This window comes from Manacus vitellinus, unplaced genomic scaffold (genome assembly GCF_001715985.3).
Source record: "Manacus vitellinus isolate BGI_N305 unplaced genomic scaffold, ASM171598v3 scaffold_4_pilon, whole genome shotgun sequence".
Lineage (NCBI taxonomy): Eukaryota > Metazoa > Chordata > Aves > Passeriformes > Pipridae > Manacus > Manacus vitellinus.
This window is the reverse complement of record NW_021940604.1, coordinates 4293426-4307643: the sequence shown is the minus strand read 5'-3', so window position 1 is coordinate 4307643 and position 14218 is coordinate 4293426.

Below are 14218 nucleotides of genomic sequence, written 5' to 3'. Positions count from 1 at the left end.
GTTCCATCACCTTTCTGGGGAGGGAGGTGAGGATGACTGGCCAGTAGTTTCCCGGATCCTCCTTCTTGCCCTGTCAAACTAGTCTTTGTTAAACTGAGTTTCTTTGTAAGTAATGATGACTGAAAACAACAGACGAGTTTCAAATTTTAAATCATATTAAATAAAAAGTGGAAAGTGCAGAGCTAGTATTTTATCAGAAGCGCTATAGTCAAAACTGAAGGAAGGACATGTGCATTGTGCAACTGGGATGTGTGAGTGCAGCATAAGAAAGCATATTAGCCATTTTCAGTCTAGTTAGTATGTGTATGAAATGCAACAGTGCCCTGAATCACAGGCTTCAGTGGAAGACAGTAAGAAGTATGCAGATGCTAGTTCTCCAAACCCATCCAGTTTGCACCACTGTTACCTGTGTGGTTAATGTGGCAGTGGTCTTCTTGTGCTGCAGTCAAGCCTACAGCTGCAGTGAAGGCATGCTCTTATGATAAGCCATATGCATTATTGCAATCAAACCTCACAATTTCACAGCAGACATATCTTAATACTGGCATTCAGCATGCTCAGTGAGACTGTTTCACATACCAAGGGGCTGGGTAGAAACTCCCTGCTTCAGATGTTGCACTGAACTTGATCCCTTCAGGCACCTATCTCTTTCTCTATGTCTACTTATAGTCAGCAATTCCTAATGGCAGGATATGGGCTCTTCTGACAAGAACAGACAGTCTCGTTACGTATTTTATTGGCACCATCTGCCTTTGTAGCTCTATCTGGGAAACATATGGGCAACTTCAGAACAAGTGAAAATAAAATATTATGTGCATCAGGCTGTGGAAACAGTCTGCCACTCTTACTTGGCAGATCCCTTCCACAACTAAATGTCACTCAGGATTGTAGCTGTCAAGTCAAATGGTGGTCCATGCAGTCCCAGGTGCCAGGCACTGAGCATGTCTGTGTATGTCAGAAAATGAGGTGTGCAGATGTGCTGTGCAGTCGCTCCATGGTCAGCTGGCAGAGCAGCTTCTCTGTCCTGAAAGGGCACTGCGAAACACAGGGCTGTCTTTGCTGTTGGAGAGAATAAGAGGTGGGGGAAAACTGTGCTCTAATAGTGCAACTCAGCTTCCTGCAAATTCCTCTGAACTGAAACAAAAATGTTATGCTCTGAAGCCTATCTGGTATTGAATTCTAAGGTAATATTTTGGCAATAGATAAATAATCAGCACAGTCCTGAACTCTGTTTCTGAAAATGTCTGTAAGAGGACATGAGCAGAAATGAAGGATGAAACTCTCAGCTTGGTTTGTGTGTTTCAGAAAGCTTGAAAGGCAAAAGTAGTGTCCAAGATTCATACATATATTTTGTTTACATATACATACATTTATTAAATTCATATAAGGGTACAAATAATTACAAAGACAGATGAAGAAAAGAGTCCTTCCCTCTGTTGGAAAAAGATGGTGGCTGGCGGGATTTGAAAAAGTTTTGTAGACTTTCCCTTTCTAGCTAAGATTTGGCAGAGGGTCCCCTTGGGGCGGTAATGGTGAAGCTGGGTAGCACTGACCTCTTTTCTTCCTTTCCTGGGACAAGACAATGCTTGGAATCCCTTTGCTCTGACTTAAGGGCACTGCATGAGGAATACTGTTAATTCTTTCTCTTGGTCTCAGGGATAGCAGCAGCATCTGAATTTCTTGCACTTCCTCATGAGCCTCTGGCACTTTAACATTTATTCAGAGTTTGGTTGACCTCTGCTGCCTTTGTGTATCTTTAAAGTTCATTTCTGTGCAACTGTCAATACATCTCTTTTGCAGCTTTGAAATAAGAAGCTTTAGGGTGACTAAAAGGATGTTTGTAACTGTTCAGTCAAGTGTGGTTGTGATTTTAAAGATCTTGCTGTTTTCAGTTGACTTTTTACCAATATTGCATCTATTTTCATCTACATCTTTGGAAAATACATTGCATTTTCTAACCACTTACCTTGTGGTTCATGAAGAAAGCTGTAAGGTAGAAATAGAGGTTGTTTTGGGGGGCAAAATTTATCTCAAAAAATATTTTCTGGAGCAATCTTTTTTTACCCTTCAATCCTTTATAATCTTACAATAGTCTTTCCCAGAGTGATTGAAGAGTATCATCACAAAGAAGAAAGTAAACCTTAAATTGTATAAATTAGTTTTAATATGCTGCTAAAACACGAGTAAGAAGAAGTGCAGATATAAATGCAACAGTAGTTGAGCACTGAGACTGAGGTTAAGCTGTAGAAGAGCTCCGAAGGAAATAAGGGAATAACATAGGTCAGTTTAATTCTCTACTGAAGAGACATGACCATTATCTAATTTGTCACATTATATGTGGCATTCTCCTCTGGACAGAGATGCAGGAGTTGTAGCACCAGCTCTGTTCCTGTTTGCCTATCATACTTCTGGTAAGTATGGTAAATCTAATGCAAACATTTTAGAGTGTCTTTTCCAGTTTAGAACCACAAAAAACCCACTGTGCTTGTGCTTTACCTTTTTCAGACCCACACAAGAAGTCAATCAGCAACCTCAGATGGGGTGCAGTAAGCTCAGCTGTTCTAACTCAAAATAAGACCCATTCTGTTCTCTAGAGGAGACACGTAGGCTATCACAGCATGATAAGAGATGAAAAAGGGCATATTTGTTTCATAAAATGACAATTTCATCCTCAGAAAGCCTTGTCTTTCAAAATTGTGTTTGCAATGGAAAGCTCCATTGTTCTCCATCTCCTTGGCTGCTTTTTACTGTCAGAGGAATCAAAGGACCAAGTGTAGCCCAGCTAATAATCCACAAAAATTTTTTGCCAATCAGGAAACATAGCTCAGTTGTCAGCAGCTGTGCTGTTCAGCAGCAGGGGATGTCTAGGATGTACCTCAGAGGCAACTGTAATAATCAAACCTGGAGGTGGTGTAGTCACAAGTCTCATTCCTAACCAAGGAGAGTCTCAATCTTCACTCTGAAATTAGAAAAAAAACTTACTATTCCTGATGGAATTGCCAGGTGGGTTGCTGCAAGCCCTGGGGACTGAGCAGATGTCTTAGAAGGTTCAGCTCACGAGCACCATGCCAGCCAACTCCTCCTTTCAGCAAGGTGCACGTCAGGGACATTTTCTATTGTACCAGACTGTGCAAACCACTTGTGCCTGGTCTATCTGCCAACCATATTCATCTTTTTCAGACCCGAGTACCTCTAATAACATTCTCATACAAATATTTGGTTAGGCTTATGGTTTTTCCACCTCATATGACTGTCCATATTATTGGATGCCTTCTGCTTGTTATCCAACTATATCTTTTTCTAGCACAGACAATCCGCTTTGATGTCTTCTCTGTCTCCCTGGTATTTAATCTGATATTTTTTCTTTTAATTTTTTGTTTATGTTCACACTTCCCCCCCACCCCCCTTTGTGATGTTTCTATCTCCTCTTTTCCTGTTTCTGTCTACATCCTCGCAATTCTCTTTTGTCTCTTTCCTGCTTCTTTTTATTTCTCTTATTTCTCCTACAGAGAAACAAACAGGTCACCCTCAGGGCCAGTCCTGTCTAACATCTTTATCAATGATCTGGACAAACGTAACCTCAGTCAGTGTCCAGAAGACACCAAGCTGTGCAGGAGTGTTGATCTCTTGGAGGGTAGAAAGGTTCTGCAGAGGAGGGTAAGAAGGTTTTGCCAAGGGATCTGAACAGGCTGGATTGATGGGTCAAGGCCAGTTGTATGAGGTTTAACAAGCTGAAGTGCTGGGTCATGTGCTTGGGTCTGAACAAGCCCTGCAGCACTACTGGCTGCAGAAGAAGTGTCTGGAAAGCTGCCTGGCAGAAAAGGAACTGGATGTGCTGGTCAACAGCCACTGAATATGAGCCAGCAGTGTGCCCAGGTGGCCAGGAAGGCCAATGGCATCCTGGCCTGTATCACAAATGTTGTGGTCAGCAGGACAAGGGCAGTGATTGTCCTTCTGTACTTGGCACTGGTGAGGCCACATGAGTCCTGTGTCCAGTTCTGGGCCCCTCACTGCAAGAAGGACATTGAGGGGCACGTCCAGAGAAGAGCAATGGAGCTGGTGAAGGGTCTGGAGCACAAGTCTTCAGGAGAGGCTGAGGGAGTTGAGGATGTTTAGGCTGGGGAAAATGAAGTTCATGAGAGACCTTATTGCTCTCTACAATACCTGAAAGGACATTGTAGCAAGGTGGGGGTCATCAGTCTTTTCTCCCACGCAAAAAGTGATAGAATAAGAGGAAATGGCCTCAAGATGCACATTGGGAGGTTTAGATTGGATATTAGGAGACTTCTTCACTGAATGAGTTGTCAACCACTGGAACAGGCTGCCCAGTGAAGTGGTTGAATCAATATCCCTACCGGTATTTAGAAAATGTGAAGATGTAGCGCTTAGGGACATGTCTTAGTGGTGGACTTGACAGTGTTTGGTTAATGGCTAGACTCAGTGAACTCAGAGGTCTTTTCCTGCCTAGACGATTCTATGATTAACAATTTCTTGCATCCTTCTTCTTGATCATATTGTTAGCACTACATCGTAGTGTTAGGTTAACCTATTTTTCAGTGACATTTCCAGGCAGAGAATTTAAATCAAACTAATTCATCTACTATGAATATAAATCTGTGATAGGAATTCTTGCATATGAAGTTCTGAAAAACCCCAGTCTTCAAATCCAACTTCTTTAGCTTAAGACAAATGCTGAATTTACAATAATCCCCTCCCACTCTTATATTGCACTTCATTAAACACCTTTCCTCTGCTTAAGGTCACCGCAAAAGTTTTGTCCCTGAATTTCACAGTGCTGAGTCTAGAACTATGTTTTGTCTACTTCTGAGAAAGTGTTTATTCTGTGAAAAATATTTTTTTTCAGGTTAATCGAAGAGGGATAATGTCTTGCATCATATGGTAGATGCACGATTTCTCATGCATAATCCCTGAAACAAACCAGAAACTTAAAGAGTTCATTAAGTTTGTTTAAATGTTACCCACTTTTGAAGGTCCTTTACCAAAAGCAATAGCTAGAATAATAATTTTCCAACAAATACATTTTTCTTTCTCTTGAAAGAAAACAAAACACTGACAATAGTCAGGTAGATGTCAAATTTTAATGCTGGTCCTTCAGTTTTCTGATGTCAATAATTTAAAGAGGACATTGAATTTCTGTAGTTTTAGTGGATCTCTAAAGGACTTAGCAAATAGATGGTGGTCAAAAAAGCTGCATAATACAGCCTAAGCTCATGTGAATGACAAATCTGGGTGTCTGTGCCCATTCAGAAACCCCCAGAGTCCTCTATGACAGGAGTGAGATTAGCTGTCATCTTTAAATCATTGAAGCCTGAGATCAAAAAAGGCTCCTAATCTTAACAATTCTTTTCCTGCATATCTTGGTGTAGTCATCAAGGTCAGAACCTGCAGCTACAGTGCTTGTTCCTAATATGATAGTGAAGGAAGTTGGAAATGGATGAGCAGTGCAAGCAAGGAAACGGAGAAAAAAATCTGGATCTTGCAGACAAGGGAACACAAATCTTCATATATTCCATGTACGTTTCATATTGAAAACAGAGTTTAAACATCAACAAAGTGCTGAGTAACAGATAAGTTCAGCTTTTTTTCTTCTATCAACATTTCTTAACACTTACTCTGCCCTACATTTTTCTACCCATTTAAGTTAGCCCAGGATTTTCTCTCATCCTATTCTCTTTTAGTATATTGTGTTTTATTATAAAAAACACAGCACAATAAAGGGCAGCTACAATTCAATTATTACCTTTATTACCAATGGCTGCTTGGCACCGTGAAGATTGCTTTCTGATAGCCCAGGTCCATGCGAATATCTTCTAGAGAGCTCTACCCCTCACTCTGAGCAAAGGCTGCCTGTGCCTGAGCCAGTTCCCAGGACAGCACTCATCAGCGGAGGAAGGAAGAGAACCAGTGTGCCATTACATTAGGCTGAAACAGCTCTTTAAGACTTGATATTTATTGGCAAACCATATTTCCCATTTTGAAGTCTTCCCCGCTGAAGGAGAAGGGCTGGGCCAGGCTTTACATGTCTAAGTGGTGGTTTTGAGGTAGAATTGTAATGATTGGGCTAATAAGCCACTCTGATCAAAGCTTAACTACTCCTTTGCATGTGCCTCTAGTTCACTTTTCTCATTCCCTCCATAGAGGCAAGCACTGAATTAGAAAGACTAAAAAAAGCACATTTCCTGCTGCAGGAACCAGTAAATGTATCTCTTTTGTTGAATGAATATAGCACTGAATGTTCTTTAGATTCCTGTGGTTGGAATTCATAGTAGTCCTTTAGTACAGTGGTTTCCAAAGTTTTTTGATCAAGGTAAATCTTTTGAGTACACATTCCCAATATATCTACATTTATTCATTTGTGAATTATGTGCATGTACACTGTACTATATATGATGCACATTCTAAATCATACACAAGAATAGAAATTTAAGAAAGTATGAGATAAAGATTAAATAAACACTATTTTTAATTTTTAGAATATTCTATCTTACTTATTAATGTCACAAAAAATATTTTCCTCGTGCACCCCAAAGGATTATCCTGCACACTCCCTAGGGGGTATGCAACCCCACACACACTTTGGAGACCACTGTTTTAATGGACGTACTAGAGTGCACTGAGCACCTTCTCAGTAGCAGTAGTAACAGTAGTAATCTGGCCACAGACCATACATTCGATTTTAACATCACATTCACATGAATTTTTCAGTCTTTCAGGTCTAATTCATCTTCTCTGAGTCTTCTGGAATAACTGTAGCTGGTTTAAGTTAAAAACATTGTTCTTATGGTATTAGGAAGTGATGAAGTAACATCACATTAACTTGAATTTTTCAGTCTTTCAAGTCTAATTCATCTTCTGCTTTGAGTCTTCTGGAATATCTGTGGCTGGTTTGAGTTAAAAACAGCATTATTATGGTATTAGGAAGTGATGAAGACTTGACAGTAGCTGTCTGCTCACTTCCTTTTGAAGTGAATCACAGAAATTAAATAAGATAGCGTTTGTCATTTATTTAATTGTTTGGAAATGACTGTTTATTAAAAAGTACTGGAAGAAGGCTGATGTATCTGCAGTATTGACTTCAGTACATGAATCAACATTATTATCTGAAACACTTTTCTATTTAGACTTGAGTATACAGTATGTTATTTAACTATGAGCCTAGCATAAGCATTACCATTAATTAAAACCTACCTTTTAAATTCTGAAAATATTTTAAAATTTTCTTTGGTCTTCCAAATTTAAATATTAATGTAAATCCTGTAAAGCATTGTGCTTTTCTGTTTGTTTTTATGGGGATCAAACATTTGAACCCCACAATTTTGCCAGGAGTGGAATACAGAAGGAGAGCAAATGCCTCCAGAACTGTTCTTCCCCAAAACAAGACTTTGAGGGTGACCTGGGCTGGACTGAACTGCTGCTGTAAAGAACAGACTTTAGCCCTCTGCTCTGCTGTCTCTGATGAGCGTGCCACTGTAGCACCAATCTTCTGCAAAAACTCCAATCTCAGAACTTCGACTTTTCACAAAAAACACCTTTACCGTTTATACCAAATAATTAAAATTGTAATTAATAAGTTTAGATAGTCTAGTCTTTTAAACTGATTTTTTTGTTTTCTATCCCTCAGAAAATCAAATGTAGAGTTCAGCTTCCTATTTTTCTCACTGTAATAACTTCGTCTCCATTTCCATCCCCCTTGCCAAGTTCTAGTGGTCTGGAAAATGCCACAGGCCGCCCTTAGGCATAATTAGGGAGTTGCTGAACCTCAACATGTAGGAAAACACATAGCAGAAAGTTCATTGAAAATCCCTCTCCCTGTTTGAACCAAGTAACACATAAACCATATAAACAACTTACATGTAATTGTTCTCATTATGCCACATTTCTGCCACTGGTGTTTTTAACTTCAATTTTTTAAAACTATTAAAAGAGTAACCATACATTATCTCTGCCTTGCAATAGCGACACTATCCCTCACTTAAAAGCTAGAAGCTCTTATCTTGCCAAATTAAGGAAACCTCCTAATGATTCCATTGGTGGGATAGAACTTACTCATTCTTCTCTTTATTTTTGTCAGTGAAAAGATATTCACATTTCTCTAGAGCCTCTTCAACAAAAAAGAGCCTGATCCTGCTCATGCTTAAGTAAAGAGTTCCCACAGAGTTAATTGGAAATGGAGAGTAGACCATGGTCAAAAGTACTGTAGTGTACAGACATCATAATGGCATCTAGCTGGCAAGAAGATTAGCAAGCACATCTGTTCTGAACCATTAAAATGATATAGAGAAATTACCTTTAAACCACCTGCAGGACAGTAATTCCACACAATCATTACAGAGTCATTAAAAGTTAATGTAGAAAAAACACCACTGTGGGAAATGCAATCTTCTTCTGTGTTTACTAGATACTCTAAAAATGTGAGGAGAGAACAGTTTGAAAACTATTGTGTCAGATGATTATGCCTTGTCTCCAAAACATATTGTCTCACATATTTCCTATGTCACAGGTTAGACTACTTTCCACATTTTCAAGACATACTGAGAATTTCCATGTTGGACATACCATGCACAGGGCAGTAGGATTTGGTACCCCAGTTGACGAGATATTCTTGAACAGTGGTATAGGCATCCGAATGTTAGATTTTGAAATCCTTATGTTCAAAGTAGAAAAATCAGGATGGCTATAAGCAATATGGACATAAGAAAGATGTAGTACAATTGGGGAGGGGACATAATTATTCATATTAGGATCAAAGAAAGAATAGAGAGAAAAAATAATGGAGTGCAAAAGAGGACTAATGTTTTAGATCAAAATAAGAGTTATATATTAAATGATGTAACAGAGAATATTGTGATTAAATACTGGAATATTTGCTTACAAACCTTTATTACATAGACAACATGAATGGGAAGGAACTATGAAGGGAGGGGAAAGAAGAATATTGCTTACAGATGTGTTCATCTGCTCTGAGGGACAGAAAGTTATGGATGACAGATCAAGCTGGAAGAGGTATATGGAAAGCACTACCTCTTGACTTTGTTAAGACTTTGACATTGTCACCCAATGACAGTTTTGTAAACAAACTATGGAAATACAAGTTTGGACAAAAACACTTGGAGTAGGAAAGCTCCATGTACATGGAGAAAACTGTATCTGATGAAGAATTACCACTATGGCCCCATTAATTGGAGAAATACATTGTGTAGGGTGTTCTCTTTAATGGCTGAAAGGAGGGAATAGAAAATCTTATTAATTTCAAATAGGATTAGAGGCAAAGGAGCTGCATGTACTTTGGAAGGAAAAAAAAGAATGAAAAATGAATTTGGTAGATTAGAGGAAACGTTTGAAATCAAGAGTATGTAATTTAAGAGGAACAAGCTCTGGATATTATAATGATTTGATTTAAAAAGCATATGACATTGTGATGTATAAGAGGGAGTAAATTTTAACTGTAAAAATATACAGCATGAAAAATGTGTGAAATAGTCTTTTAAATCTACCAAAATCCACTTGGATTATTTTTACCATACATCAAGAAAGATACATCGGATGTGTAATCTCCACAAAACAAAATCCAGAGCAAAAAGAGTGATCAGGAATATTGAAAATAAAATTGACACAGAAAAACAGAAAGAATGGAGAAAACCGAAGCATGACATACTATCTATGAAATACGATCTATGATATTTAGATGCTGATTGTGAAAAATTCAAATGCAATAAGTTGTTCCCCACATCTACTGAGGAGAGTAAGACAAAGTATACCTCAGTTTCAGCAAACTGTGGTGAGGTTGGCTATCAGGGAAACAATCAATTAGGATAGTTGACTACCAGCAGATGCTTCCCAGGGAAGCTGTGAAATTCCCATCAGTGGAAATTTTAAGGCATTGGTTAGTCAAACATCAGTCAGGGACAGTTGTTTACTGATGTAAAGAACTCCTCCTTCAGTCAGAATGGTGGCTGATGTCTCAGGACCCTTCCCCTACTGTTCTATGGTATAGCAACTCCCTGGACTGCCCGGAAGAAAGTAATTTGTGCAATTCATAATAACAAAACAAAACAAAAAAATCAGTGTAAAGGCCTTCTCAAGGCTACATAAAGCACCTTCCTGGTGCTGTTAATTTCAGCAGCCAAATCCTGCACTAACTTCAGAGGGACAACCTTCAGAAGGGTTGGAAATGGCCAAGGCTGGTCTGGAAAGCAGAGTACCAGATAATCAAAAAGAGTATTTAAAAATGTATAATTTAAAAAATGTCAGCAAAAGGTAAAGCTACAAATGCAATAAAATAATCAAAGGAAATAGATACTTCTGTAGCAAAAATCTGGTCTTATGTCATTTAAATACACAAGCAAAAAGCCAATCAAGTATTCTGTGAAGCCACTGAGGGATATACAGAAAGTGGGAAGTAAGTTAATGACGTTAGTATTGCTCTGAGCCTGAATAAATTCTCTGCTTTCGTCTTCATGAAATAAGCCAAAGGTCAGATTCTGAGGATTGGGATATTTTCCCAAGTGGGAGGGAAGGGAATGGAAGCGTTGAAAGACTTTATAAGTACATCAAAGCAGAGAGGCAATTAGAGCTGATAAAAGTTCACATAGAAGCAGATACAGATAAATTGCATCCCGGATTTTTTTTTAACTTAGCAAGACGTAGTAAGATATAGAGATTTCCAGCTCTTAAGATCTAAGTAAGCATAATATAAATATAGGATTCAAAAGAACAGAGATTCAAGAACCAAATCAGGGCGGCCATGACGTTGAAATTTATTTATATGATGATTTCTATATTTATTTATTGTCTCACTGAGATATAAGGGAAAGACTCTGTAATGAAACTCAGTGAGGTGGGTTATACATAGATGAAGGAATGACATAACAGTAAGCATTGATCTGAAATCATCACTGCGGTGTTTTCCCGAATAATTTGCACTTTGCACAGTCTCAGGTGTTGGTTACTCTTGAAGTTGTTTTCTCAGTATCTTATACTTCAATGAAACATATATGAGTTATTTGCTGTAGAAGTATGACAGAAGATAATCCACTGATATTCTATTATGCTGATTTCAGATATAGTTTGTTCATATCATTTTAGCTGTCTTGAGTGATGAGTTAACATTTGCTATCTTCTTCAGCCTATTCTAGCTTTGCTCAGTTGGCCCATCCTATGCAGGATATTACTACATTCTTTATAAAACAAAACCATGGAGAACAGCTAGGAAGAGAGAGTTAATAAGTCTATGATTTCCCAGATAACATCAGCTGGTGTACTGCCCAATGCATTCAGCAGGGGGGACTACATTGATATACAGAAAGAAACTGGGAAACATAGCATCTATTGGTGTCTTTATGTGAGCATGCACAGACACAGTGTTGTGCCCTTTTCTTTAAGTGGGGTAGGTGTGCTTTGTGTATAGCTCCCAAATGTATGTTCTGTTTTCAATATTATTCATAATCTTTTAGTATTTCTGCTCCTTCACCTATGATACCTTATAACCTGCTGCAAACAACTTTGCAGAAGAAAGTTGTAGTGGTTTTCTTCAGCTAACGAAAAGTCAAGATTCATCAGATGTTTAGATTCAGTTACAGTTTTGACCACAAAATGAGAACACAGAAATAATTATTAAAACATTTCTATTCGTAAATGATCTTCTGAATACTAAAAAAAAAATATAAAACAAAATACATTGGCAGTCGAAAGTCTGGCCTGTAATGTATAAGCACTTAGTTTAAATTTAACAACGGACAGCAAACTGAAAAAGTCTGCACAGGAGGTCCCTTTTCCACAAAACCATTACACCAAAAAGCAGTTTCCAGTGAAAACAACAAAGACAAAGATAAAAGCCAAGGAAACTTTAAATATCTCTGTTACAAATTGCTTCAAACAATACTTAACACTTGCAAGGATGGTTCCTGTTAGAACTGACTGAATTCAGTCATCTCTTGTGTTTACAGAAGCGATAGTAATTCCTAACTGAGGATAAAAATTACTTTTGAAATATTTTCAGGAGAAAAAATATAAAAAATATTTTAACTTGAAAAAACATTTTTAATAGCATTATACAGATATGATTTATGTGATTATGAAAAATGTGTGATAAAAATGAGCTTTAAAATACTGAAATGCTATGTAGCTCTCTTTGTGTGGTTTACTGGAAAAACATTCTCATTTAAAATGCAACATTTAAACAAACCAAAATAAAGATTTTATTCAGAATACCAGTCTGAAATGGTGTAAATCTGGCTTATAGATTTCAAAATATATTTTTGGTAGACTTTTAATCACTTCTAGTTGCAGATATTTGAATTTAGTTTATTAAAATGCAGTCCTGAACAGAAAACATAAGCAACAATAAGTACAGGTTTTACAAGGAAATTGAAATATCCAAAATGTAATGTTGGGGAATTTAATTTTTCATTCTAAATATCATGTAAAATTCATATATTATTCCATTAGGCTTTGATTAGATGACTGCACAATCCTTTCCACTCAGAAAGTTTATCAATGTCAGGATTTTTCTGTAGCAGTTTTAAGTCATCTTTAGACATGGAAAGTGATCCATGCTCCCTTAATATACATTGAGTATGTGAGCACTAAGTGAACTGTCCTTATGTGTTGGTGGCTAAATTCAGTATTTTAGTAAGTGGAAGGTGCCCAGCATTTCAAGTCATGCTGCACCCATTGACTCTGAGGAATGGGCATTTTATGGCTTATTTTCATCTTTTCTTCCTGCTAGAGGAGTGGAGCTGGGTCACAGGATGCATCTCCAGACACCAGGCACTGCTCAGCAACGTATTGACACCAGGCAGTGCTCAGTCCACTTGTAATTTTAGTTTAAGCAGTAAGGCAGCTGGATTTTTCAGGGGACATTGTTCATCTTTTAATATGCTTTAGATGTAAAAGGTTCGTACCAAGGAACTACAACAACAAATTGACAGCTGAGGATATTGGATTTAATTTCTGGTCTTGTGGGATATTAAATATGTTGCTTATATTCTCTACATCTTAGTTTCTCCTCCTCTGTCAGATGATTTTAATGATTCTAACTCTGCTTCCCAGGAGTGTTCTTGGTGAGCTTTAATTAATATCTTAAAAGTGTTCTGAGCTCCTTACCTATGCACTGTAATATCAATGTGAAATATGATTAGACTTGAGAAACAATGACTATCCCAGAGGTTAATAACAACAAGATTAATGGTGTATTGAATTTTATGTCATCTGTTAGCAGCTTATATGTCAGATAATACAGTTTTACACTGGTACCTGCTTAGAAGAAAAGTGGTTTTGACTGAAGATTTTTTCCTCTTTATTTTTATGTACTTATCTAAACCAGTTCTGATAAAAAGTGTCTGTTCCTTTCAGAGATCTCATTAGTCATCAGAGATTCACTTTTTAATAAGCAACATCACTGTGATGTTGACCAAAAAAAAGTTCAACTCCAACACAGGAAAAGTGAATTTCATACTCCTCACAAAACCTCATGTCACTTGAGGCCTTCTTAATACTTACTCAGGCGAGTCTGCTTAGTATAGTTTTCACTGCTTCCAGATTTAAAATGGAACTGATTGTGCAGCTTCCCTTGGATTTGCACTTTGAGACTAAGTTACATCCAGATTGGCCAAAAGTCATTGTCATCTAACAGCCATCTAGTGCAGTGCTGAGGGTGTTTTGATTGCCATGATCTTGGACTTCAGAATTCAGAAAATTACTTGTCACACTTGTGTTAAGTCCTCCTTCTTAATACTCTTTCAGAAGTGCTAGAGTTACAAACAGTCACAGAAAGAAAAGCAGTGTTGTCATGCTTTGAATTAATGCCTACCGTGGTAGACACACCACTGGATGGGTACTGAAAGTCTTCTGCCTCCACCATTGCTCTTTGACTGAAAAATCAAGGCTTTCAGCAACATTATATGGAATTGGCTGTCCAAAAACTGCTGGCAGTCAGTGCCAGTGCTCCCTGTACACAGTAGGACTCTCAACAGAGTACCTGCAAACCCTGAATGTGCTGTTCCTAATGTAGGCCATCCTGATTCAGCAGGATATCTCAAGGGATAGGACACTTTTTCGAACACTATCAGGATTTATTTTGTTTATTTTTTCTATATTCCAGAATATAGATGCCTGTACTATTCCCTTTCTTACAAAACTTATAGTCTGTACCTTAACTCAAAACCCATGAAATAAATACAAAGATTTTGCAAGAGTC